The sequence below is a fragment of the Myodes glareolus genome, chromosome 18 (genome assembly GCF_982192425.1).
Source record: "Myodes glareolus chromosome 18, mMyoGla1.1, whole genome shotgun sequence".
NCBI classification, from domain to species: Eukaryota; Metazoa; Chordata; class Mammalia; order Rodentia; family Cricetidae; genus Myodes; species Myodes glareolus.
The window spans coordinates 69,141,475-69,165,559 of record NC_142043.1 but is presented as its reverse complement, the minus strand read 5'-3'; the positions used below and the strand labels follow the sequence as shown (position 1 = coordinate 69,165,559).

The window sequence follows — 24,085 nt, the reverse complement described above, 5'->3', positions numbered from 1 at the left end:
TGATATAACCAGATACTTAGGAAGAAAAAAAAAACCAGACAAATGTACGGTGACATTTTGTTTGTGCTGTAACAAAGTTTGCCTGAAGAGCACTTGAATGCAGAGCCAGCCGCACTAGTCAGCCATACGGGCCGGGCAGTGGTGTCAGCCATACGGGCCGGGCAGTGGTGTCAGCCATACGGGCCGGGCACTGGTGTCAGCCATAAGGGCCAGGCAGTGGTGGCTCACACCTTTAATCCCAGGACTCGGGGGACAGATGGATCTCTGTGAGTTCAAGGCCACCCTGGGCTACTTTGAGATCAAATCTGTCTAAAAGAGAAACAGAATTCACACGAAGGTGATCCCAGCATTTGGGATTCCATGCCTTAAATCCCAGCACTAGGGAGATGGAGACAGGAGTGATATGGCTGGGTAGAGAGAGGAATATAAGGCAGGAGGAGACAGGAGCTCAGATGCAGACTGAGGATTCAGTCTGAGGATTCAATCTGAGGATTTGCAGAGACAGGATCGCCCCTTTGGTCTGAACATTGGTAGAGGTAAGAACTCTCTAGTGGCTGGTTGCTCTGCTTCTCTGATCTTCCAGCATTAACCTATTTGACTCTAGGTTTTTGTTATTAAGAATAATTAGATTTTGTTACAGTGTTGGACTAGAAGTCCAACCATCAGGAAGGAGTGGCTCCAGACACCACTCCCATAACCTCAATTGATACAAAAGCAAGAGGACTTTTATTCTGTCCTGACAGGGCCCTTCAGGTTCGGGAATATGAAGGACATCCGATAGCTGTTACAGCCCATCTTTTAAAGCAAAAAGCCACAGACACAAGGGGGGAAACTGTAGGTTGTTTTCCAACTTATTGGATTGGCTTATTTAAAAGGTCACTAGCAGTGATTGGTCCATTCCAGAGCAGGAGAATAGCTGCGTGGTCAGGTGAGATAAGGGAGCATCTGTGGCCATCCTGGCCTTGTTCCAGTGACTAAATCAAACATCAGGAACTGAGTCAACATCTGGGGGTTGTCTTTGCCTTAATTCCCAGAATGGAGTTATATTTGAAGATTATTCACGAGGACACAGGAGGATGAGCAGTCCAGCATGTGTGTGTGTGTGGGCAACTGTCCCGTTTGCAAGAGAGAGTGAGTGTGAGGTTTTAGAAAAATGTCTTAGGGTTGAGGAGGCTTACAAATGCATTTAGAATCTTTCAACGGCACCAGACAAAGGGTAGGGGAGAATAAGGGGGCAGGACAGGGGAGAGGAGGGAACGTCTGTCCAGGGCTGCCAGGCCCAGGCACGGCTGAGCAGGACATCAGGGAGCACAGTCTGCAGGGTCCAGAGCCAGGAGGAGCCGGGTCCTGGGGAAGCACTGTCATTGGAAGAGCACACTCTCATCAGACAAGATTTCATGACGTGGAGACAGAAGAGTTCCTTCCTTCAGCCTTGTCACCTCACCTCAGCTCCGGAGTCCTGCAGAGCACAGGGGACAGTGGTGTTTCCACTCAACTCTGCAGTGGCTTCTCCCCCTCTCCACCCTCTCAGGCTTCCCTGACAGCATGGCAGTGAGCAGAGAGAACTTCTCAAGCCTCGGCCGAAGCTGCTTCAGAGCACAGGACTTCAGTAGGTGCAGGGAACAAGGCTCAGTGCAAACCGCCTGGCCAGACCCTGGCAGTGCCCAGCAGTTCTTCCTTCCCCTGTGAATTTCTCAGCCTCTTCCCTGCTTGCCAGTCTTTCTCTTATCTGCAAGCCATGCTCCTGGGGTTGCTCTCCAGCACCCACAGAGAGGTGTGTTCAGAAGCTGCTTAGACTTTGAGCTCACCTGGGGGATGGCCGTCTTCACAGAGGCTCTACGGACTCCCTGATAACCAACCTTAGCAAAGCCACGACTCTCCCCTGAAATGCTATGGAGAAAGTTGGCCCCACCAGCTCCTCACCTCTCAGGTTCCTTGAGTAGACGAACAACCCCGTTGGGAGGGACAGCAGACCCAGCACCAAGACCACAACCCCACTCAGCATCTTCTTCCATGCCGACGTGAACGGAGCCCCTAAGGAGGGAAGCCAGGCGTGGTTTTTTAATCTCAAATTCAACACCCCTCATTGAGGTGCTGATCTTCAGAGCCCTAGGGGAGCTAGAACCGGCCACTTCTGGGAAGATATTTCAGAATCACACAAAACAGTGGAAGACTGTAGCTGTAGCTATGGATGGGAATGCAACTATCCGGTGTTGCTTTATAAATCTACACTATTCCTTATAACGAAGCTCATGACGTCATTTCTCCTAGCACAGCGACAGCTGGTGGCTGGGTAGTATTGCCCGGGTTCCACTTTACTCTTAATAATGCTGTCTGGAGGAGATTATCTAATTTCAGTTCCTTTTTGGAGTTGTGGTCTAAACCTTAGAGGTGCACTTTTCTCTGATTCTTGCCAGAGAACCTCGCTCATGCTGTGTGCCGTATTGGGGATATCTGTCATCACCGACACATCTTCACCCAGACTATCTAAATATTTTATTTTTCAATGGCTTTCTATTTGGGAACATTACCACATAGCTCCCGTCTTAATCAGCCCGTATGTGAGTGTAGAGATGGAACTAGGGGAGGAATAAAAGCCAGTAACTTGGAAATTCTATGCATCTTTCTCTGTGGAATAAGCCACTCCCCCTTTCTGGTGGGCAGGGATTCTCAGGGCCAGAGAAAGCTGACAGGCAGAAGTAAGCCACGCCCCTCCTGGGTGGGATTCGCTGGATCAGGAGCTTCCCACTCACTCCACTCCACTCTGACAGGGCTGGTCAGGCTGGGATGCTCCACCTGGCAGGTGTAAACCTCTCCACTCTGAGGAACCGTCTCCAGCATCACCAGGGTCTGGAAGGTCCAGTCTCCATTCCTGATCAGGCCCGTGGTCACGACCCCAGTCTTCTCCTCCTGGTCATTCCGGAACCATCTGACTTCAATCTGGCCAGGGGTAGAAGCCTCTCACAGAGCAGACCAGGAGGTTATGGTGCTCCAGGGGCTGTGTCTTTGCCGGGTACACAGTCACCTTAGGCTCAGCTAGAGGAGAAAGGGAGGTGAGAATAAATCATGTGAATGTTGTACCGCATTTACGTGCACACACACGTGTAATTAAAAATAAAAAAAACTTACATTTTCAAAAAGCTAAGCAGCATCGGGCCTGGTTAAAATGTGGATGGGAGAGCCTGCAAACCACTGAGGAAAATGTTGGAAACCACAGCTGTGGACAGCGGGTGAAGCTTAGTGTTTTAGCTAGGGCTTCTGTTGCCATGAAGAGAAACCATTACCATGGCAACCCTTATAAAGGAAAACATTTAATTCGGGTGGCTTACAATTCAGAGGATCAGTCCATTATCATCATGGTGGGACATGTCAGTGTGCAGGCAGATATGCAGCAGGAGAAATAGCGGAGTCTTGTAGGCAACAGGAAGTGGTGTGGCACTGAGTGAAGCTTGAGCCAAAGAGACCTCAAGGTCCACCCCCACAGTGACGCACTTCCGCCAACAAGGCCACACCTACTTCAACAATGCCACACCTTCTTAGTCCCTTTGAGGGTCGTTTTCTTTCAGACCACCACCCTCAGGGAAGGAATGGACTTTCCCTGCCAATGTGAGCCATGTAATAGAAACAGAAATGAAAGAAATGGGCATTAAAAATAAAGGAAAGATTCCTTTTTATAATATTTTAATTTTAGTTCTACTTTTACATAATTAAACTTGTCCTTACACAATTTCATACAGGTACATAACACAGTCTGTTCGCCGCTGTCCTGCTGTTCCCCATCACTAATCCTCCACCACAAACCTCTCTCTTTTGCACATTTGTGTCTGTTTTGTTCTGAAATATTTGGCGACACAAAAAAAATAGACAACAGTCTTACAAATTGAGTGTGTGCTAACCCGCCTCACCTGAAGAAGGAATCTGCCGCTACTTCGTTATTAGCGGTACTATATGAAACAGAAACACAGTGCATTAAGAACAAAATTGTGCCTAAAAGCCAGCTTCACATCATTAAAAAAATATTTATTTTCATTTCTTTGTATGTGTGTTTGTGTGTGTATGCCACATGTGTTCCGGTTCCTGTGGAGGGCAAAAGAGGGTGCAAGCCCTGGAGCTGGAGTTACAGGCAGTTGTGAGTGAGCTATCTAGTTTGGGTGCTGGAAACTTGAACCTGGGTCCTCTGGAAGAGCAGCAAGTGCTCTTAAGCCCTGAGCCATCTCCAGCCTGTATAACCATTTCAATGATGTAAAAATACATATGCCAAGAAAGAAAACAAAGGGGGGGACTTTTAAAAAGACTTTATTTTTATTTTTAATTATGTGTGTACATGAGTGTATGAGTATGCGTTTGTGTGTGTGTGCGTGCATGCACCCATGTGTGTATGTGTGCATGCAATACTCATGGGGGGCAGTAGAGAGACTCAGATCCCCTGGGGTTGGAGTTACAGGCTTCTGTGAGCCGCCCCCCATGAGGCTGAGAACTGTAAGAACAGAACAGGACCTGAACCCTGAACTCTCTGCTGCTGCTGGAGGACCTTTCGACCAAAAAAAGCCTCAGGAAGATCGCAAGTGTCTCTCTCTCTCTCTCTCTCTCTCTCTCTCTCTCTCTCTCTCTCTCTCACACACACACACACACACACACACACACACACACTTTCACCTGTGCACCTCCAGCCCAATGTTTACCTTTTAAGTTCAACAGGAACCAATCAACGAGTTCATAGTTATTTCTGCACCTGTCCACTGAGGCCCGATAATTGTCCAGCACATCCTTCTGGTGATTCAAGTCCTCAGCTATGGGCTCCCCCAGCTCCGTCACTGCTAGGAACTTCCCAATGTCACTGTCAAAGCGTGCAAACTCTTCCTGGTTATAGATAAATCTGGTCACAGTCCTCACGTGCTCCGTCCCGTTGAGGTAATAACACTCAGCCTTCAGCTGCAGCAGGAAATGTGCTGAGGGGACAGGGACACATTATTACAGGCTGTCTGGGAGGAGACTCAAGCAGTCCCAAACCGGAAGGCCAGCAAAGGGAACTCACCTCCTGTACCTTCTAATTCCCAACTACCCCACCATGAGTTCATCTTGAACAGCTGAAGCAGAAGGAAAGTATTGGGTTTCGTTACTGCTGTTGCAATAAAATATCCTGACAAAGACAACATAGCTGAGAAAGGGATTGTTTGGATGATAATTTCAGGGTATAGTCTACAACTGCCTGGAAGCCAAGGCGAGAACTTACAGCATCATGTCCACAGGGAGGGCCAAAGAAAGAATAAGCACATGGATCCTCACGTCCCTCATCTAGCTTCCTCCTCTCTGATACCCCTATCTTCAGGGCCCCCACCTAGGGAATGGTGCCACCTACAGTGGACTGGGTCTACCTACAGCAGCTAAGAATCAAGGCAGTTTCTCACAGACTTGTCCATGGGCCATCCTGATATAGATAACTCCTCATTAAGATGCTCTTCCCAGGTGATTTCATTCTAGTTGTGTCAAGTTGACAGTTAAAACTAAACAGCACAAAAACCATATGGGACAGGGACCCCCTTCTGAACCACCTGCTGCCCCTTCTCATGCCCACAGGCCTTCACCCTCACATGAAATAGCACCCATCTAGAATCATCTTTCAAACACCCCTGAGTACTGGCCTTGTACCAGGCCTTGCTGACCCTGGGAACCCTACAAGGGAAAACTCAATCTCTTTTTTTCTGCTCTTGGAGCTAAAAATTGTGGAAGTAAGTGATGAAATTATCTAAGGGTGAGAAAATTCAAACAGAGGGGAATCCCACATCACAGCTATAGAGAAGGGATTTGCTTTGGCCCACACAGTACCAGGAACCCATGCTGGTGCCCAGTTACTGCTAGAGAATGTCTTTGCAGAGGCTGACAGTCGGCCCCTGAGGCCAGCAGAAGACTTGGGTTGGTATGCACCTCACCAGGCAGGTGACCCTCAGCATCTCACAGGACCAGTTGCTGCCATGGTAAGAAACTCATGGTCCATCCTACTTGCTCTCTTAGGGTCAGAAAAGGCCTCCTCTCCATCCCTCAACCTCTGGTGTGTGACAGCCGGTACAAAGAGCTGACTGAATTCATCTGTGTTCAGCAAGAGTTGGCGAAACCCTGTTTCCTCCTACAGTTGCAGGTGTGTGACTCCCAACAGCCCAGATCTCAGATTCATCCAGTCTTGCCTGGCCTTGAGAATGTGGCATCACTCATATTGTCCCCAAGGCTCAAGGACAGACTCTTCCACGTCCTGCAGCTAACAGTGCCATGAGCCCTATTCTCACCACAGCTTCCCATGGGCCACCACAAGCGGCCATAGGTTATCTGCAGACATTCCTTATCTTCCTTCTTTCCTTCCTTCTTTCCTCTTTCTTTCTTTCTTTTCTTTTCTTTTCTTTTCTTTTCTTTTCTTTTCTCTTCTTTTCTTTTCTTTTCTTTCCTTTCCTTTTCTTTTTGTTTGGTTTTGGTTTTGGTTTTTGAAACAGGGTTTATCTGGGTAGCCCTGGCTGCCCTGGAACTCACTCACAGAAATCTGTCTGCCTCTGCTTCCCAAGTGCTGGGATTAAAGGCATGCACCACCACTACCCAGTTTACACAGACATTCATATCTGTATTCTATAGTTCCAGGATGACAGAAAAGCCCCAAGTCTCTGCACTACTGTGCTTAGCCTGAGAGCCTTGAATAAAGTCTCTTCCACTTTCTACATCTCTAGAGTGTGGATAACCATGCCACAAGCCTAACATTGTCTAATTATGTCCTAAGTAACTCAGCAAAGGTCTCCACACCTTAGGACTCCAGGCCACAGCTTCCGGTGCCCAAACCCCTGACAACAATTTGCTTGTCCCTTCAGATCTGCAGAGACCATCTGAGTAGATGACTCCACCAACATTGCTAAGAGTACCACAAACCTCAGTACCAATGGCACCTACATGATAAAGTACACAGGGAAGTCCCTCCTCCCCTCTGTGCTCCACAGCCTTAAGCCTGTGGTTACTGATGCCACAGACCCCAGAACCATGAGACCAGCTGTGTTCAGTTCTCAGGACCTAGGGAAATCCCATTCATAGCTCTACCGCTGTAGTTACTCAACCTTCAGGCCCCTTGTCTCCCGCATCCATCCTGAGCATTCTTGGGGGAGTCTGCTGTGTCTTGAGGGTAGGACCGCTGGTGTCACATCCCTTGGCATTGCCTGTGCCTGTGCAGAGAGACTTCAGCTCAGTGTTCTTCATATCCTACCCCACGCTGCCATGAGGGCTGGACTCTTGAGTAGACTCAGACACACACCATGGATGCCAACATCCACTATAAAGTTGTAAACCCCTTTATGAACCCCTGAAGGTTTCTACTGTGGTGATGAAACACCATGACCAAAGCAATTTGGTAAGGAAAGGGTTTGTTTGGCTTTCCACACCTCTGTTCATCTCTGTGGGAAGTCAGGACAGGAGCTCAAATGGGGCAGGAACCTGGAGACAGGAGCTGATGCAGAGGCCATGGAGGGAGCTGCCTACTGACTTGCTCCTCGTGGCTTGCTCAGCCTGCTTTCTTATAGAACCCAGACCCACCAGCCCAGAGATGGCACCACTCACAGTGGGCTGGGCCATTCCCAACCATTTACTAATATTCTACAGACTCGCCTATAGCCCAATCTTACAGAGGCATCTTCTCATTCGAGGTTCCTTCGTCTCTGAGAACTGCAGCCTGTGTCTAGCTGACATAAACTCCGGCAGCACAGTGCAGAAGATGATGCTGTCGTTCATCAAAGACGGGAAACTGCACTGAGTACACACAGTGCAGGCAGAAGATGATGCTGTCGCTCATCAAAGACGGGAAGCTGCACCGAGTACTCCCGAGTTCTACTGTAACCGAGCTCCAAACATCCACGGCCCTGACTTTCTAATGCCTACTGTCCTGCTCCGTATTCTATTGCTGTGAAGACACACCATGGCCACAGCAACTCCTATAAAAGAAAACATGTAATTGGACGGCATACAGATCAGAGGTTCGGTCCATTATCATCATGGTGGGACACAGCAGTGTGCAGGAGGGCTTGGTGCTGGAGCTGAGAGTCTTACATATTGGCCAACAGGCAAGGGGAGGTGGTCTGTCTCACTGAGTATAGCTTGAGCATAGAAGACCTCAAAGGCCACCCCCATAGTGACAAACTTCCTCCAACAAAGCCATGCCTCCTGATGGTGGCACTTCCTCTGAGCTTATGGGGGCCAATTACATTCAAAGTATTGTACCTATCTATGCAAACAGACAAAAAAAAACTTATTACAAAATCCAGTAAAATTGGAAGAAGCAAATGTTACACTGGTTGCACACGCACCAGAGAGAGAGCACAAGAACCAGCAAAGGAAATGCAACGCCTCTAAAATCACAGTTCTCCATAGGCAGATCTCTGATGGAAGCAAACGGAGTGTCTGGGAATTCAAAATAATGACGCGATTACAAGGTACATTCAAATAAGAGAAGCTCAAAGAATCCCCACTAGCTCTCAGCAAAATAGTCCCTTACTGAAGCATATCATACTCAAACAAGATTGTTGGAAGTACCAGAAAACATAGACTGCTACAGCACTCTCAAAGATGGGGCTGAGTCCCCAGGAGAGAGGGAATACTGTGGGACAAAGGACACACACACACACACACACACACATACACACACACACACACACACACACACACAGGGTGGTGGTAGGGGAAATGGAGACAGAAACCACATCTGAGAGAGACAAACAGACACAGAGAGACAGAGAGAACTAATTCTAAAACAAGAGACAACTACCAATTTACATAAGGTGAATGCCCCTTAGACTTCTATCAGATTTCCTGGAAGAACCCTTATAGGCTTGAAGAGAATAGGAAAAATTATTGGGAAAAAAAAGCTCCCTGTTGACTAAGACTATTATATACAGAAAGACTGTCCTTGGACTATGAAGGAGAGTAAACTATTTCTCAAATCATTAGAAACTGAGAAAGTTTAGTATTGCTGTATCAGCTTTATAAGAAATACGCAAGAGAATCTGACTTTAGATACCAGATGATGATGACTGTCACTTGAATAAATACAGCAAACAGGGCATGCACATGAAAGAGAAAAAACTTTGCATGAGAGAAAATTGTACTTACAAAACTAAATATTAAGAGAGCTAGGGTTGGAGAGATCGCTCAAAAGTTAAGGACACTGGCTGCTCTTCCAGGGGTCCTGAGTTCAATTCCCAGGAACCACATCATGGCTCACAACCATCTATAATGTTTCCAGTGCCCTCTTCTGGCCTTCAGTGCAGGCATACATGAGGCAGAACACTGTATACATAATAAATAAACAAATAAATAAAAATGTTTAAAAACATTAAGAGAACTAGAAAGAAACAAAAATACAAAGCACAAAGAACATAATGAGAATCACAGAGCGATGTTCCTACCTTATGATAAGAACCTTAAATACTGGGTGGGGGAGAAGGCTCAGTGAGTAACACGGAGTAACAGTGAGTAACTGAGTGACACCAAATGACCACGAACAACGGGGTCACAGCGCCTGCCAGCAAGCCTGATGAAACCCACGTGGTGGAAAGAGAGAATTTACCCCTGAAAGTTGTCCTCTGACCTCTGTACATACAGCAAGAAAAAAAAGGAGGAAGAAGAAGGAAGGGAAGGAAAATGTAATAAAAAAATAACTTTGAATACAAATGAATTAAATTCATCAATCAACTGACATTTGCTGGCTGGCTGAAAGGATAAGAAAAATAAGACTCAACTATGTATTGGTTACAAAAAAACTCATCACATTCACAAACATGTTACATAGAAGCTGAAGGCTGGGGAAAGACACATCACACAAATGGAAACTAAACATGAGACGAAGTAACAATACTCTACCTGGTTAAGTAGACTTTACATTTTGAAAAGTGAAAAAAACAAAGAAGGTCATTGCATATTGACACAATGATACATTTAACAAAGTGGTTTATTAGGTATAAACAGGCATGCATCATGAACCTGATAGGGGAGCCCATAATATAGAAATCAAATATTAATAGATCTAAAGAGAGAAATAGATCTAAATTAGAAATATATTAATAAATAGGGTTGTCAACATGCCATTCTCCTCAACGAACAGAGAATCATCAAGGAAACTACTGAGTTTAAACTATAGGGCACAGTCAGCGGACCTGACGAAAGTCACAGAACACCCATCCAAGGGCAGCAGGGCACACAGCTGTCCTAGCAACATGTGCACATCTCCGAGGACAGAGAACATGGAGAACTGTAAATGAGGGCTCAGTACATTTTGCACCAAAATTTATCACTTGCATCAAAATTATATCAAATGCATCATCCATCATCCCAGCCCAGAATAAAGTAAAACTACAATAAAAATGATTAGGAAAGGGAAACAACACAACCAGGGGTGGGTTACACAGCATGTCCCTAAATACGCGATGTGTAATTGAAGAAACTAAGAAGGAAAATAAAGAACTTTCCAGAAAGAAGCAAAAACAACTACACAAAATATCATCTGTGGGTATCAGCTAAAGCTGTATGGACAGGAAGTTTGGGGAGTTTTTGTTGTTTTTAGAGTTATACACTAGAGTATGTTTATTGTGCAAAGGTGTGGGTTTCATACAGTCATTGTGAGTCAAATACAGCATGTACTTCAACCACGTTCAACCCCGTTTCGCTCTCCTGCCTGCCCTGCCTCTTTCTGGGATTTCCATTCCCCAGAACAGCCCTTCACCTGCACAACCACCTGTCCTGCGTCAGGCTCACTCCACTGCTACGGCGGCCGCCGCTTCTGCACGGTTTTCTCAAAACGGTGCCATTTTGAATTTGTTTACTTATTCTTTGTTTGGCTAAAGGAAACCTATTTTTAGTAATAAATGCATTAACCAAAAATAAAATGATATAAAACAATAAACAGCAACAAGAGCCAATGCATCTGAAGGAGTTAGAAGAGCAAGAGTAACCCGGACCTGAAATCCAAGAAGATAAGGAATGGTACAGATCATACATTAACAAGGTAAAGCAAAGATAAATGGTAGAATTGATCAGTGAAGCAGAGAGCTGGTTTTAAAGGGATTATCAAGACTGAAAAATCATTAGCTAGTCTAACAAAGAAACAAAAAAGAGAAATTCCAAGTGAGTACAATTCAAGACTAAGAAGGGGGCGTTGTCAGTTAGCTGTCCAATACAAGGGCCATGACACACTGCCTTGAAGGAGCCTATGTCAAACACTGGGCAAGCCTGGAACAGAGGGATAAATCCCTGGACAAACACAGCTCACAGCAACTGAACCAAGAAGACAGACGGAAACAAAATGGCCGATAGTGAGAGTCCAGGTCTTAAAGGCACTGGCAGAGGCCATGAGACTTTTGAAGAATTAATTTCCGTAGTTACACTCCTCAGAAAACTGAAATGGATACTGCTTTGCCTAACCTTTCGTGAGGTCAGAATTCCCTGAAACAAAGGGACTATGATCCAGCCAAAAAATAAACCAGAGCCGTGGGCTTTATGAACAAAGGTGCCAAAATTTCCAGTAAAACTCTAGCAAATCAAATTCAACAGCATATCAAAAATTCATAGGTCATACCAAGTATGATTCATCTTCCAGATGCAAGGGTGGCCTGATATATGTACACAAGTGTGGAGAGCACACGGAGAGCGCAACAACAGATCGAAGGTGTAAAACAACACAAACAACATGCCAGGAGAGGTTCTGATACAATTCATGCTGCTTATAGTCCTGTTCAGAGTGGGTGGAGCTACAGTCATTTCTTCCTGGATCTGGGAAGACACTGGCCCTCCACACTCACGGCTCTTGTTCAGTGCCTGACTTGAAGCCTTTGGAAGGGCTATTAAACAATAAGAATCAGAAGGATCCAAATCAGAAGGATGTTATTCATGTTTGCAAGCATGATGTCACAGGAAAGCCTAAATAATCCACTCAAAAGCTGTCGAACCTGATAAACTCAGTGAAGGTGTGGCACACAGGAGACAGCTGCCCTTTCTGTAGTGGTAATGAACTTGTCAACAGAGACCTCTAAAGACAAATCCTGGGAGTGGAGAGGTGACTCGGCAGTGAGGAGCATTGGCTGCTCTTATGACTTCTAGCTAGGGTTCAAATCCCAGCATCCACACAGAGGCTCACAACTGTCTGCAACTCCAGTTCTTGAGACTTTAATGCTGTCTTCTGGCCTCTGTGGGCACTGCATTCTCATGCTGCACAGACATACATACAATTAAGCCACCCATAAATATAAAACAATTTTGTTTTTGAGACAGGGTTTCTCTATCCCTGGCTGTCCTGAAACTCTCTTTGTAGACCAGGCTGCTGAACCAGGCTTTTTCTTTTGTGCCACCAACAAGTTCCCAAATCATGATACAGAGACTTACAAGTTTTGCATGCTCTGCCTAGCTTAGGCTCAATTCTGGCTAGCTCTTCTAACTTGAATTAACTTATTTCTCTTATCTACCTTTCTTACTTCTGTATATCTTACTTTCCCTGCTTCTCTGAGTCTGACTGGCATTTGTCTGGCTTCTTGCCTTGGCCATGTCCCTCATTCCTGTTCCTCCTTCTTCTCCTTCCTCTTCTCTCTCTCAAGCCTAGATTTCTCCTCCTATTTATTCTCTGCCTGCCAGCTCTGCCTATCCTTTCTCTGCCCAGCTATTGGCCATTCAAGTCTTTATTGGACCAATCAGGTGCCTTAGGCAGGCAAGGTGAAACAAATGCAACACATCTTTTCCTAATTAAACAAACGCAGCATAAACAAAAGTAACACCCCTTTACACAGTTAAAGTAATCACAGCAAAATAAATGTAACACGTGTTTACACAGTTAAAATAATATTATTCAGCATAAACAAATGTAGCAATCCTTGCCTAGTTAAAATAATATTCTGCAACAGGCTGTCCTTGAACCCACAGAGATCCACCTGTCTCTGCCTCTGGAATGCTGAGGTTAAAGGTGTGAGCCATGACTGCCCATAAAACAATCTTTTTTAAATGTGAGCATCAGAAACCCAAATAAACCTATTAAAACGCTGGAAAGGGAGGTATAAAGACAGCCCTCAGAACAAGACATAATGTTCAAATGGCCAGTAAGTGTTTGAGAAATACTCAGTTTCACTAACCATGAAGAAAGTGCAAACCAAAACTACAGGGAAGCATTGTCACAGCAGGTAGGGTGGCTCAGCAAAAATTAATAATTGATGGTGAGGATGGAGGAAATAAAAATTAGAACAGACATCATGGTGAACAGTTGGAGGTTCCTCATAAAAACCAAACATTTGTAGGTATCAGTCCGAAGATGAAATCTTTGTACCCCAAAGAAATCTGAGTCCCTGTTTGCCACAGCGCTACTCCCCAGAGCAAAGTGTGCAGCCAGCAGAGATGCCTACCCAAGGGTGAATGGGTAAAGGAAGTGTGTGTACACAATGGGATCCTACTCAGTCATGAAGGGAAAGAGGTCCCATCACTTGGAGCAACCTGGATGCAGCGGGAAGCTAAAGGAAATGGACCAGACTCAGAAAGACAAATGCAACATATTCCCACCTACTTGTGACCTGAAAATTCAACCTGGATGAGGACCAAAGTGGGGGTGGTCACTAGAGCCTGGGATGGCGGAGGAAGGTCAGTGACAAAGCTGGAAGGAGACCCACAGGAAGTCTCAGAGTCATTCTTGCTTTTCTGCAGCATGGTGGGGTATTACGGAGCTAAAACAATCTACAGTGCACGTAAATATGGCTAGGAAGAGTAAGGAATTCCAATGTATAAATGCCTGGCGCATGGGAAGATGGGATGCTGAGCATGCTGGCCAGCCACTGCACACACACTGACATGTGAGGAGTCACCACTGTACACACACTGACATGTGAGGAGTCACCAGCCACTGCACACACACTGACATGTGAGGAGTCACCAGCCACTGCACACACACTGACATGTGAGGAGTCACCAGCCACTGCACACACACTGACATGTGAGGAGTCACCAGCCACTGCACACACACTGACATGTGAGGAGTCACCACTGTACACACCCTGACATGTCAGGAGTCACCACTGTACACACACTGACATGTCAGGAATCACCACCGCACACACTGGTGTGTCAGGAGCTGAGAGGCAGCTCAGGGTTAAGAGCACTTGCTGCTGTTACAGAGAACCCAGGTTTGGTCCCCAGATCCTACCAAATCAGGTAGCTCCTAACAGCCTGTAACTCCAGCTTCAGTGGATTTGAGGTTCTCTTCTAAGCTCTATCGGCACCTTCACTCGTGTGTACACACACAATTAAAAAGGATTTCTCAGAAAATTAGGAAACAACCTTCCTCAAGATTCAGTAATACTACTTTTGGGTATATATCCAAAGGATGCTCAATCGTGCCACAAGGACACGTGCTCAACTATGTTCATAACACCTTTGTTTGTGATAGCCAGAACCTGGAAACAACCTAAAGGCCCCTCGATCGAAAAATGGATAAGAAAAATGTGTTATCTTTACACAATGGAGTACTACACAGCAGAAAAAAATAACGACACCTTGAATTTTGCAGGCAAATGGATGGAGCTAGAAAACATCATTTTGAGTGAGGCCACCAGACCAAGAAAGACAATTATCACATATACTCACTCATAGGTGGTTTTTAAACATAAAGTAAGGAAAACCAGCCCACAAATCACAATCTCAGAGAACCTAGACAACAATGAGTACCCTAAGAGAAACTTACATAGATCTAATCTACATGGGAAGTAGAAAAAGACAAGATCTCCTGAGTAAATTGGGAGCATGGTGACCTTGGGAGAGGGTTGAAGGAGTGGGAAGAGGCAGGGATGGGAGCAGAGAAAAATGTAGAGCTCAACAAAAATCAATAAAAAGATACAATAAAAATATTAACTTAAAAACAAAAAATAATGAAAATAGATTTTAAATATTTGTGTGATATCAACACAATGTAACTCAAAGATACATATTTTAATAAATTATAAATAAATAAAATATTTAATAAATTCTGCTTGTTTTTAATTGTGTCATATCGCATGCACACATATGTGTGTGTGTGTCATGGCACATGTGTGAACATCAGGACTTCAGAGTTCTCCGCTTTCACCATGTGGGACCAGAAGCCAAACTCGGGTTGTCAGGCTTGATGGCAGACCTTTTCCTCACTCAGCCACCTCACTAGCCCTCAGATAAACTTTTGCTTCCCTCTGAATTGTGTTTATTTTTACTCATGTATATATGTGTGTGCCTGCTTGTCTGTATTTGTAACACTTGCATGTAATGCCCACAGAAGCCAGGACAGGGTGTTTGGTCTCCTGGATCTGGAGTTACAGACAATTGTGAGCCAGATCAGTAGGAGAGACAAAACTCTCACTGCCCAGAAAAGACGCTGACGTGGAGGAGTGAATTCCAGAGCAGACAAAGCCAATCTTATTATTCTCAAATCCCGAGGCCTTCCTGACAGAGACACAGTTAAAACACGTGCTTGCAGGCGCTGTTCTGTGTGTCTGCTCTCATTCTGTCTGGGTGACAGCCTTCTGCAGCCATTTGCCCAGCGTAAGGGTGCAGGAAGCAGAAAATAAGAAATGGGGTGCCCAGCCAAATGCTTGCTTGCTGTCTGAATTCAGCTTCTCAGACTGAACTTTTGACCCTGAGTTTTATTTTGGAAACTCTGAATGAAGAGGAAGTGGTACACTTGATGCTTCTTCACTTTCTCCCAGCACAGCCCCCCCTCTCCCACCCCCAGTCCACAGCACGAGGAAGTGCAGGTGCGGTTTAACAACTAGCCCAGAGGTCACAGCTGTTAACTTGGTTTCAATGTGCGGCTAAATCTGCAGGTGCCCTGAGAACAAGGGCTGTCGGCTGTGGGGGTTTCCATCCAGATTTCACGTGAAGTATGACCCAGGTTTTGTTGCAAGGGCTGGGCTACCACAAAGAGACCTCACCCAAGCGCCACCTGGGGACCACAGGGCTGAGGCCACCACAGTTTCCATAAGGCAAAGCCGGGTATATCCATGTGAGAGATTTATCTCTGACTAAACAGGGAAGCTGCTAGGTGGGCTGGGACCAGATAAGCCATAAGGAGAGGCTCCCTGATACCTCGAGGTACCACTCCCTCATATACTGCAGGAAAGAAAGACATGGATTTGGAGTCCTGATGCTCTGGTGTGTGCACCTCCTCTAAAGTGAGTGTGGTGGAAACACCGTCCCCTTACAACAGAGACAAGAAATATAGAACATTTAATAAGTGACCGTTTCCATGGGGACTTATCTTAATGAAAGGGGCAATGACTTTATCATGGGAGTTGGATCATTACTGTCAATGTGGACTTGTAAAAGCAGCGCTATCTCTCTCTCTCTCTCTGCCCCCCTCCCATTTTTGTGTCCTACTTCCCTGCATAGGATCAGGGAAGAAAATATGCATGCACTCGCGTGAGTCCTTGAATACTGTGCCATAGACTCTAGAACTACAAGAAATCAGCATATGCACACACGTGCATATGCGTGCGTGCACACGCACACATACATGCATACATACATAATACATATTTACTTCTTAGGTTTTGCATCATGGAACTGGGAAAGGTCAGAGAGGAACTGTAAACACCAACAACTCGACATGGATGATGGAGAAGAGACAGCCAGATGAAGGAACCTACAAGATTTGGGGAAACCCTGGCAGACCAGTGGTCTTTATTTGCTGATTGGCTTCTAACCCAGGAGAAGTTTGTAGCCTTCATGTTATCTGTACCCCTGCCTGGGGGTATACAGGTTGAATTGTATGAAATTATTGATTCTGACCACTGTTGATATATGAAAATAGAATTTCATGTCTAAAACCAGTTGAATCTTCTCCTTTATACTCAGGCAGAAAGGCGGCTGTTGTTAGAGAAACGGTGTGGGCCAGTGTGAGCTACAGCAAACGCCATCCCGAGCTAGGCTGTCAGAGGAACCGTGAAGTCTTCAAGGCACTGGGGAGCTCCCCACGGATGCTCCTTGTCAGGAGGCTGACGCAAGCATTGAGTACCAGGGTCAGCTCCAGGTCCTTCAACAGTGGAGAGAGCACGCTGACTACTTCCCACAACAGCATCTCCACCACAGGGCTGCAGGGCTCATAAACACTGGGGCTCAGGGAGAAGAGAAGATGCACTCAATCCCTCCTGGTTTGTTAGCCAGAAGTCCTAATACCACAGGTCCCAGTGAAGGTACAACACAGTCTTCTAGGATGGGGCAGCCCAATTGCCCTTACTTACACAGTTTCTTTCTTTTTTAAAAATCATCTTAATATTTTAGAGAGGTTCTGGGAAGGTCATTATTTTAACACTCTGATTTCTTCATCTTTCCAAACCCTAGGAAATGTGATATCGTACTGGAGGGTCTTATGAGGAAGAAGGGGCACAAGATCCATTTGTGACTCCATTCACAGGCCTCAAAGGAGCACCCAAGATTCTTTTATATGGAAATAGTTTGAGATTCCTAAGCTTGAAAGAGGCAGTGAAAGAAAAATGACAAAGAAAGAAGACCTAGTGCAGACCAAAGGAAGCTGGTTCTTTGCCTTCCCCACCCCCAGCTGCTCAGCCCCTGAGGTGCGCACTTACGTTGGGGGTCCCTGACCAAAGCCACGGGAGGGCTCAGCACCATCAGCGTCACAGTCACAGCTGCCACACAGGGGCCTCTGGGGAGCCACAAACCCATCATGGTGAGGAGAGGAGAGGATGGTGGCCACAGAAGCAGGCCAGCCTAGCTGACTGAGGCTTGTGAGCGGCTCCACCCACTGGTGCTGGGCCGGGTACCTTCAGTGCCGAGGAACCAATCAGCCACAGAGGGAGGCAGTATCATCAGTTGGTGGACAGAGGTTCAGTGTGAAGGTGTTTCTGAAATTTTCAGTTTCTTTTGTTAAGCAGAGGGCTTCAGCTCAGGCTTGTAAAGTTTTGATCAGTGTGTGTCTGCAGCATTTGAATGGACACCGGGCTGAGCCGCCTCTTCTTCTCAGGTTAGCCTGGACACTACCACTCTGCCTCGGGACAGTTTAACCTGCAGGAGTCCAGTCCCTACCGTGGGTCCCATCGCGACTTCCCCATTTGCTGAGGGAAATCTCTGTATTCTTCATTCCCCTCCTACTTTATCCTGAGAAAGGACAGAAGAAGACTAGCTCAGGGAGGCACATGTGGTGTTTAAGGAGACAATCGCTAAACATAAGGTATGGATTACCGTATATTAACCAATCATACTGTTTGCGAGATAGGAACCTCATGCTGCATGATAATTACACGTTATATTAATAGAAACACAATGACTTAAATTAAGACTGTCCTTTGAGTGATGGCTCAGTATAGGAACCCAACATTCATTTACTCTGTTCTGATAGTCACCCCTTCATCTGTCTTGATATTTCTCAGGGCAGGATTTCCCACCCTGCAGTGAAAAATCACTGGAATTTATTGATAAAGATTAGGGGCACCTGACTTGGTACTCAGAGCTGTACCAAGGGCTCTCTTTTAGAACTTGAAATTTTTTCTTCATACAATATATTTTGATGATGCTTCCCCTTCCCTCAATTACTTCCAGCTCCTTCCCACCTTCCTCCTCATCTGCCTTTCCTGATTGGTTTGCATCAGAATAGACTGTAGGGGCTCCAGATCTTGGTGATCCCCATACAATATGAGGAGGGACCCGATTGGTTCTTTTTATAAGTTGAAGTCCCTTGCTTTTGGGATATTTGTTGTTAAAAATTTCCCCAAAAGTACTGCAATTTCTTTGGCAATGTTTATTTTCTACCCATAATGTAGCCAGTTAATATCTCCCAGCAATTTTTAAGAATCATTAAGGGTTCATAACTGATCTCTCCTGATTTGTACCGTTGGTGATTGAATTTTTTGCAAACCTAATTCATACCATAGATAATTACTAGAATCTCCTCTTGGTATTTTCTCAGGAACTTTTTGTAATCCCCATTAAGGCAGTATTTTCTTTACTTCTTCAATTTTTTTCCCCTAAGGTATCTGTGTTTGAATCAGCTAGTAAGGTATTGTCCATATAATGGTAAATTATTGATCAAAAAAACTGTCTACAAATTGTTTCCAATGGCTGTTTTACAAAATATTGACACAAGGGAGACTATTTAACATCCTTTGTGGGATAATTTTCCACTGATATCTTTTAATGGGCTGGGAATTATTATAAGCAGGCACCATGAAGGCAAGTTTTTCTCTATCCTGTGCTTGTAAAGGTATAGTGAAGAAACAGTCTTTTAAATCAATCACTATAATAGACTATGCTTTAAGTAATAGAGAAGTTAAGGAAATTCCAGGCTGTAGAGAGTTCATTAGCTGAATTACTTTATTTATGGCTCTCAAATCAATTAACATTCTCCGTTTTCCAGATTTCTTTTAATGACAAATACAAGAGAATTCCAAAGACTGCTAGATTTTTCAGTATGTCGAGCATTTAACTGCTGCTGTACCAGCTGTCCTGGTGCCTGTAATTTTCCTGCTGTTTAAGGCCATTGCTCCACACATACAAGTTTTTCAGTTAACCATTTTAAAGGTAGGACTGTCGGTACCTTCGTAAGGCTACCAGCGGCTGTGTCCTGTTTATGTACAACCCGAACAGTCTGTGACTGCTCTTGAGACTACAACTGAATATTTATCTCAGAAACATTCTCTACTTTACAGCTTGCTTCTGAGGAATGCTGATCTGTGATTACTATTGCTGTAATGAATCAGGTCCCCATAAATTCATTGCCACGTTAGCCACATATGGTTTTAATTTTCCTATCTGTCCTTCAGGTGCTATTTATTTGACCCATCTGGAGTTTTCTTGTTCCTGAGATAAAGTTCTAATCCCAAGAATTTGAACCTTTACCTCCTGAAGTGGCCAGTCTGCATGCCAAGATTTTGGTGAAATTATGGTTACCTCCTCCTGTGTCAACCAAACCTTTCTATAACAATACAATATATCCTTATTTTTAACTTTGGTCTTTGGTAAATTATTGAATTTGCCAAAAGTACTTGTATTATGGTGTCTTCTGAGAATTTGTCTTACCTACTGAAGCTGTTCTGTCATCCAGAGCAGTGCGGCTTTTCATAGCAGACATTAGTTCTTTTAATTGCTCTGAGTTTCCCCCATGCTGACAGGGACTGATTGAACCAAATTTGACATGGGGGCCTGTGAGAGGCCCCCTATGGCATTTTCCAATGAAAAGGGTTCCCTTGACTGTCCATTGTTGATCAGCATTCATTAGTCCTGCTACATCCACGGCTGTCACGCCAGTATAGCAGAAATGCTGACTGGATGGGCAAATATTGCCGGAGGATCAGGATCCGCCTTCTCGGAGTTGAGTCCTGGGCTGCCCCGTGGCAATCAGTTGTGGTGTAATGCCACCTGAGTCGCCATTAGTACTGACTCGATCTGGCTGTCCTTGGAGCCATATGTCTGTCTTTTCCCTTGTCTGTGTGTTCTTTATGATCCTTGCATATTGCTAACAGATCAGACTATTCCAGGCAGTTGCAGATACAAACAAGACTGCTGAGGACATTTTTGAATTCTGTCCCATCATTCATTAAAGCCTCAAAAGAAGTAGCCAGTTCTGGGAATTGGCAGGATCATCATTAGGATAATTCCTTGATGATGTGGAATAAAAGGAGTTAATTTTACTAGGAAAAACCTTAGAAACCTTCTAGAGGAAAACAGTATTAGACATTTACTGCAATCCAACAGGAGGCCTATGCAGCCTTCCTTATGGCCAGAAAACCTAGGCTAATAACAACATCTGAGCATCAGGAAGGGAGGAGAGTTGAGATCATGTCTTAGAAATTTCCTAGCAGAAAGTTTCCCCAGGAAGATAGTAGCCTTCTTCTTTCCCACCCAGGCACACAAGGTCACCTAGCTCAGACAAGCCGGCCACCTGGTGTAAGCTGATAAAGATGGCCTAACTCAAGAACAGTGGTCTCTCTAATAACAAGAAAAAAGGGCTGACTTAACGGAATATGAGGGAGCAAAAGTCCTTGTACCCATGCCAAAGCATCTTCAAAGATTCTCTTTGTAGAAGTGTTTTGTGCTGATCTTTTCTATTTTATAATCTGATGATGTATGCCTTTACCAAGTTCTTTGTCTGTAAAAATATAAAAACCTCACACTGAAAGAATAAAGTTGCAGCAACATGTCTCAAATACATTGAGAATGGTCTGTTTGCCATTTTCCTCTGCTGTATCCTGATTTCTCCTGTGCCTTTGCCCTGATTTCCCCATGGTCTGAGTGGCTACCCTGAGCCGATCCGTGGCAAGTCCAACCTTGGCCTTGGCTATACCTTCTGCATATTCCAGAAGCTTGGGGCCTTCTGTTTTGACTATGTCTTGAAAAGAAACAGTGTGTCTATGATGTTTTCTATGGTGCATCAACGATTTTGTTTTAGATGAACTTGTTTACTGCAATTAAAACATCCAACATTTTCATTTTCTTAACATTTTTGGAAATCACCTGTTCCTCCAAGTATCACCAAGAGATTCAGTGTTGTCCATATGTCAGATCCATTCATCCATGGATGTAGATCTTGCCTTTAAAGTCCTGATTACCTTTTGCATTGTGAATTAGCATTTTCAAAAGCCAAAATTCAATTAATTTTTTCTTTTTTAAATATTTATTTATTTTGTATACAATATTCTGTCTGTGTGTATGCCTACAGGCCAGAAGAGGGCACCAGACCCCATTACAGATGGTTGTGAACCACCATGTGGTTGCTGGGAATGAACTCAGGACCTTTGGAAGAGCAGGCAGTGCTCTTAACCTCCGAGCCATCTCTCCAGCCCGAATTAATATTTTTCTAACTTTGAGGTCTGCTATCATTCTATTTACAGCTGAAGTCAATTTTTGTAAAAAAAAAAAAAATCAGTGAAGACTTCTTTTGGGCCTTGTATAACTGTTGTAATAAGGCCTCTTGTTTGTTTCCCAGCTGCCCAGACACCTGAAATAATTACACAGAAACTATATTATTTAAATCACTCCTTGCCCATTAGCTCTAACTTCTTATTTACTAACTCTTACATCTTAATTTAACGCATCTCCATCAGTCTGTGCATCACCTCGAGGTCGAGGCCTACCAGCAAGGTTTCAGCATGTCTGTCTCCGGCAGCTCCATGGCTTCTCCCTGACTTCCCCTTCTTTCTCCCAGCATTCAGTTTAGCTTTCCCTGCCTAACTAAGTTCTACCCTATCACAGGTTAAAGAAAGTTTCTCTTTTAACCAATGGTATTCACAACTTACAGAGGGGAATCCCACATCTTATAACTTTATTAATAACTCAGTCCTCTTTCTGGCTTCTTCAATTTAGTCCTAGGCATTTAAAGGTGCTGTATGGCATATTGCCAAGGTATGTTCATCATATATAGACGGTCCTTGCAAATCAGCATATTTTCCTTCACTGAGTAATTGGTCTTGGGAAATTTAGATAGCTCTAACCAACCCTACTTCATCATTCAATGGCCCTAGCCTCATCTTTCCGTCAAGTCTTCCATTGTTGCTGAGGACCAGCTTCCAAGATTACTGTAGCCAAGACTTTCTAGTCTTGTGGAACAATTCTGTTACTAGTTGCCAGTGAATTTAATCCTAACCTCACAGAAGGTGAATGCATACCATGAAACTCTTGCTTCCTTAAATCTCCTCAAATCTAACATTTCAACAGGATTCCAGTAAGCTCCTCCATAGCCTTGGGGATACTTGGTGTTTGGTGATTGTTCCTCTATAGTTGACTTTCTGACACCCTTGTGCTTTTTCTCTTCCATGTCATAATGTAATGGTGTGGTAGGTTCTGCTCTGAATTCCTCTGCCTGTGTCTGAATGGTTTTTTAAAAATAAGCTTTGCCAAGGCTAGTATTTTATCAGTCAAATTTTAATTTTCATTAGTATTTCTAAGGCTCATGTCTTATTAGTCATATTTTTACTACATCCAGTAGTAAGCATTTGTAAAGCTTGTATCTTATCAGTTGTATTCTTTTCTAAAGCTTGTATGTTAAGAATAGTAAGTTTGTCTAAGCTTTGTATCTTTTAAATAAATTTCTCATATTTACCATTTTAAGGATAAAATATGAATTACCAAAGTGATAATAATTATGACCAACATTGTCAATCCCAGCCAGGTTGTTTATCTCTTTATTTATCTTTCCTATTTGCATCTCATTCATAGTAGCAGAAAATTGGGTCCTTATTCCCTACATTGTGATATGTCCAGTTTTTAACATGGGTAAGATCTTCATATTTCCCCCTTCTTTTTCTCTTTTTAAAAAATTATTTATTTATAGTTATCCAATTAGTTAATTAGCCTAATTCACCATTTAAAAATTCCCAACGTCCTTCCAGCTCTGACACCAATGCTTGAAAGATGGGGTTGTGCAAAGGTAATCAGGTGTAGTGACGCTGTCTGGCCAGCAGGTGAAGCCGGCTGCCACCAAGGCAGCTCAGGCTCAGAAAGCTGGGAGCAAATGCACAAGGCACTGGCTTCTGCCCTGGCCCTTGTGCATGCTGATCAGAATTGTCCTGGGAGGATAGCAGCAGACACACAGACGTACTGTGAGGAGCCAGGCATTGGTGCCTGGGAGGGCATCCGTGGAAATCCCCAAACACAGGAAATCAGGTTAAGAGGGAATTGGGAAAGGGGTGGGGTCTATGTTCTCTGCTCTCCACTGCGCTGAAGTGGTGGCCAGCTCAGTTGGCAAGGTGGAATTATGTCATGCCTCATGTGGGCATGAGATAAAGTAATTTCTTCTACTGTTTAGTATAAAATAAAACTGATGGATACGTATTAAAGATAAAAAAAACTGAGATAATCACAAAGGACCAAGAAACACACTGCTGCTCCACTCTTTTGTGCTGAAAAAGGCCTCACGACTTCCTCCTGGGACCCATTCTTTATGGAGCCTGCAAGGAACACTATGATCCATTCTGGCTGGCTGAATGTGAACCGCACCTCTTGAAACAATTGCTAACTGCGATAAACATTGGGCCACAACATAGATAAAATTCCTGTAACAACATGATGTTGTGTTTTCAGTTTGGTTTTAATTGTATTCATCAGTGACTTATGTTACTGACAG

The 24,085-nt window shown here is 44.4% G+C and overlaps 1 pseudogene across 1 annotated transcript; it reads right to left on the bottom strand.

Annotated features, from left to right (window-relative positions):
- Positions 1–910: 910 nt before the first annotated feature.
- LOC148119212 (H-2 class II histocompatibility antigen, E-D beta chain-like) lies at positions 911–17,754 on the bottom strand (annotated as a pseudogene). The gene is made up of 5 exons (XR_015735507.1): positions 17,598–17,754; positions 4,683–4,949; positions 2,754–3,036; positions 1,924–2,034; positions 911–1,459 (listed from the first exon to the last, which is right to left on the bottom strand). The product of XR_015735507.1 is annotated as an H-2 class II histocompatibility antigen, E-D beta chain-like (transcript).
- Positions 17,755–24,085: the final 6,331 nt, after the last annotated feature.